General features: G+C 31.6%; 1 long non-coding RNA gene across 1 annotated transcript; it reads right to left on the bottom strand.

Annotated features, from left to right (window-relative positions):
• Positions 1-785: 785 nt before the first annotated feature.
• On the bottom strand, positions 786-2,068 carry LOC127721750 (uncharacterized). The gene is made up of 3 exons (XR_007991429.1): positions 1,990-2,068; positions 1,414-1,500; positions 786-974 (listed from the first exon to the last, which is right to left on the bottom strand). It is a non-coding gene; the product is annotated as an uncharacterized LOC127721750 (long non-coding RNA).
• Between the last annotated feature and the right edge of the window lie 2,703 nt (positions 2,069-4,771).

The raw sequence follows: 4,771 nt of genomic DNA, 5'->3' as shown, positions 1-4,771 counted from the left end.
AAATACATTGCACAAGGTTGTTTCTTGTGAGACCATTCTCAAGACTATATCAATTGCACAATAAGTGTATTCTATGATCATGATGATGTAACACACTAATATTCTAAAGATACATCACAACCTCAAACTTAGACATCAATAACTGTGAGTTGCATAGAAAATGGTTAATGAGGTAAGAACTTGGTAAAACATTGAATATATAAGCTCAGTTTATGGACTTTTAGTTCCTTCTATAAAAAAGCAAATAGCTCTGGCCATCCATTGCTTTAACGGATGATAAAGAAACCTCTTCAATCTGAAAGAAAACAATCAAATTTAAGCAATAAGGCATATTACAAAGCTGATAATCCAATGATCAAACATGTGGCTATTAAAGAATATATGTGTAATACCAAACTTAAAACTTCATATCAAACTGTATATCAATCCATTCATTTAATATCAAGGAGCTAGCTGATTTTATTGTACAATTACTAATGATTTATAGGGGGCCAACTGTTAGTCTGTCCCCAGGTATGGTTACTCCCTGCCATTCATTGAAGACCTTAGGGTGGCCTTGGTTGTTTTGTCCATTGAATAGTTTAGGAGGATTTGCGCTTACAAGAATATTAACTTGAATTTCAAAATTAAACTAAATAAATTAGATTATCTCCTCTTTTACAAAGAGGACCTGGTTTATCTTGCTTCTTGCAGATACTCATGTCATGCACTACAACTGTGCAAAATTTATCAATATCCATCCAGACGTTTAGGAGGAGATGCAATTACAAGGTATGCTGGAGGTATACTAATTAGTAAACATATTTTGTGTCTGTTCCTGTAAGTCTTAAGTTTTTAATTGTTATACAAACCCTCATGTCATCTACACAATACCAGTGTCCTCCAAACTGTATATATGCATAATAATGCCCACTTTTTAAAGTTCCCCCTTTGTGGACTATCACTGCAAAAAGGTCAGCCTTGACTTCTTGACCCTACAAAATGATCAGAAACATTTATTATTCAGTATTCCAAAGTAACCCTGTCTTACATAGTCGGACGTGGCCTAGCTGAGCTTCTGCTGGATCCTATCCTTTGAAAGTTGACAAATTCTCTGTTCTAAAGGTGTTCTAGTATATATCTACCAACTTCTATTAGTTTTTGGCTATTAAAAATTAAAATTTTTACCATTTAAGATATAACACTTTTGTTAATGTCCAGCATGAGGTATTTCTCTAATTCGAAATTATTTTTAACTTTGTGATACATTCTTAGTTTAATACCATGATTATCTTTATTAGAGTCACAAAAGAGCTTGTTTCCAGGATTTTATGAACTTAATGATACGTACAGAGACCTTTGTTGAAAAAAGTGTTTCTGTTAATGACATTTTTGAAATCAGTGCAATATCATTATTTTAATGAAAGTACATACATTATTGTCCTCAACATAATCTTTTTTAAATCAATCCTGAAATGGAGTTCTATCTGCTTTAGCACTTTTCTCTGTGTACTTGTGGACCTGTAAGGACAAAGTATAACCAAATGATAGCATGATTTTAAATAGATGTAAATATGCTCAACAGAATGACTGTACTTAAATTGTTGTATTATGAAAACTTGAGTTACTAATTTTAGGAAAGGTATTTGGCAAGTATGAAGGATACATAAAAACACATTTATATTTTTAATTGACAAAATTTTTCTGTCGAAAAAATAATATAATCTATTTTTTTTCTTATACATTGTTTTAAATCTATTATTATTACAGATCATCAAAGCTAATGGTACATATTGACAACTAAAAGAAACCCATTTTACCCCTTACATGACTTAGAAACATGTTGTATCAGTTTATACACAAATAAAAGAACTAAATATGATCCAAGATGTATCAAGACACAGTCAGACTAGAATTTCTGACTTGGTGCAGGTGCAAAAATGTTGTGAAATTAGACTAGTTTGTCAACAATTTTTAATTCAATTGTAACTATTAGAATAATAAAACTACCTTTGTAACTGAATAATGATATTCTTTGGCACATTCAGCATACTTTTTGACACTGTTGCTGATGTATTTTTCTGGCAACAGATAAACAAAAATAATGTTAAAATATAAGACTTAGTAAAATGCACACATGATTTTTATAATACAAACAAACACCATTTAAATAAACCACATACTATCAAATGTAGAATATTGACAATAATAGAAAATAAAGATATGACAAAAAAGATTGTATGAACACCACAGAATATATTAAATTTGATGTCAGGTGCCTATATCAAAGTGTATACAGTAAAAAGACATGACATTCCTTGCTATAAAACAGGAATCTGATGTCAGGTGTCTATATCAAAATGTATACAGTAAAAAGACATGATATTCCTTGCAAGAAACAGGAATCTGATGTCAGGTGTCTATATCAAGGTGTTTACAGTAAAAAGACATGACATTCCTTGCAAGAAAACAGGAATCTGATGTCAGGTGTCTATATCAAGGTATATACAGTAAAAGGACATGATATTCCTTGCAAGAAAACAGGAATCTGATGTCATGTGTCTATATCAAGGTGTTTACAGTAAAAAGACATGACATTCCTTGCTATAAAACAGGAATCTGATGTCAGGTGTATATATCAAGGTATATACAGTAAAAAGACATGACATTCCTTGCAAGAAAACAGGAATCTGATGTCAGGTGTCTATATCAAGGTATATACAGTAAAAAGACATGATATTCCTTGCTAGAAAACAGGAATCTGATGTCAGGTGTCTATATCAAGGTGTATACAGTAAAAAGACAAGATTCTTATGCAGAAACAAATTGAAAACTTACCCACTACATTTTTTCTCAACCTGCTCATCCTTAAAGAATCCTGCCAGTGCATGACTTATAGTTTGGTGCTGAAAGTAAACCACTAATAATCAATATTCCATTGCAATAAATGAATGCATAGTGATATAAACTAGATAATTCTGATGGGTCACATCAAAGTAATTTTGTATTATATTTGTTAAGTTCTTAATTAGTAAATAACTTGCCTCTGTTATTGAAACACCAAATTCAAAAAACTCCTGACTGCGGGATGATGTGTTCTTACACTTATTGCAATTCCCTGAAAAAAAAATGGATTGTTCACATCTTTTAAGCTTTCACTTCATTTTATTACATCAGTTACATTGTGTAATACCACTTTAACATCATGAGTGTTTACATGTGAAATACCCCCACATGGTTATCTAATAATATACAAAGTTTCAAGGAAATTAAGTTATTAAGAGGAGTTGTGGTCAATGTACATTTGAGCAGACAAAAAAAACCCTTACTTCATGTGCAGGGGTACATGTATAAAGTAAAACATAATGTAGTTACAAAATCAACTTGTCCTTACCCTGTGAAAATGTATGACCAAAAGTACATATGTTTTATAAACATAAATATGGTGTATAATATGAATCACAAAATATATTGATACAAAACAGAATTTTTGTTCCAAGTTCTTAATGATCAATGCATTGCACCTCAATACTGATAACATTTGTAGTGCATCATCAGATTCTATCATATATTTTCCTTTTCTTATTCCTTTTCTTTTTTTAAATATGTATCAGTTTAAAAAAGTATGTGTAGTGTGATAATATGTAACTGTTCAATAAAAACAATCAATACTTTATTTCTAGGAGGGACCTTCTAAAGGAAATTTGTTCAAGCCTAATCATGGTTAACTCCCCTATAAGCTAATGAACATACCAGAACATAATATATATTTTCAAGCAGTCATTAATTAATCTCGCCATAGGTCAATATCAGCATTTAAAAGCTTAATTGTTTCTTTAAGTACACAGTGTATGTATAATACAAAGAGTCATTAAATTAATCTTACCTAGTTACCTTATACAAAATTATATGTAAAGAATTTCAAATTATATACCTTTTTATCCTTTGCTATACAGACAATAGACAATTTTTATTTGCTCAAACACATATATGGCAATCAATAAACAAAACATATAAAGGAAAACACACAATAATGATGTGATATACAAAAATTTGTATGAAACTGTGACAGTGGTACAAAGTGAAAAATTCGACAGGGGAACTGGATTAGGGTATTTTTTAAGGTTTTCAATGAAACTCTGTCTCTGTCTCTGTGATGCATATAGTGGACACATTGAGAAGAAATGATGTTCATCCTCATCATTACCACAGTCTACTATTACATTACAAACAAAGGCGTTTTTTCCTTACAACATTGTTACATCTACACTTCTCAATAGCTATAGGTTACAAGCACTTATATAAAATAGTTAATACCTGAAGGCTGATTTCTTAACTTTCTTTTCTTAGTCTTCTTAGTCTCTATTATACTATCAGGGTTAAGCTGATCGTCTCCTGAAATAATACAAATAACATGCAATGTAGATGATTTATACATTATACATTAGATTGATTGATTGTTGGTTGCTTAACGTCCAGTGGCAAATATTTCATGCATATTCAGGACGAGAACAAGTTCACAATAAATACAATAGGTAGGTTCTGTAATAGATTAAGGGATTAAGGTCGGAGAAATTTAGACTGCCACGGGAAATGAGGGTATATTGGATAGGGACAGAAATTTAGCCTTGCAACAGGTCACCTACGGACCCCTCAAAGAGTTGTTGCAAGGGTTCTTAACGTGCAAAGAGCGTGGCACTCTCTTTACAAGAGGCATCGGATTTAACGTCCCCATTCTGACCGGACGTGACTGCAAATTTGTACATCCCGCACAGCCAAACGGACGCCCCAC

The sequence above is a fragment of the Mytilus californianus genome, unplaced genomic scaffold (genome assembly GCF_021869535.1).
Source record: "Mytilus californianus isolate M0D057914Y unplaced genomic scaffold, xbMytCali1.0.p SCAF_12, whole genome shotgun sequence".
NCBI lineage: Eukaryota > Metazoa > Mollusca > Bivalvia > Mytilida > Mytilidae > Mytilus > Mytilus californianus.
This window is presented reverse-complemented; position numbering and strand designations above follow the sequence as displayed.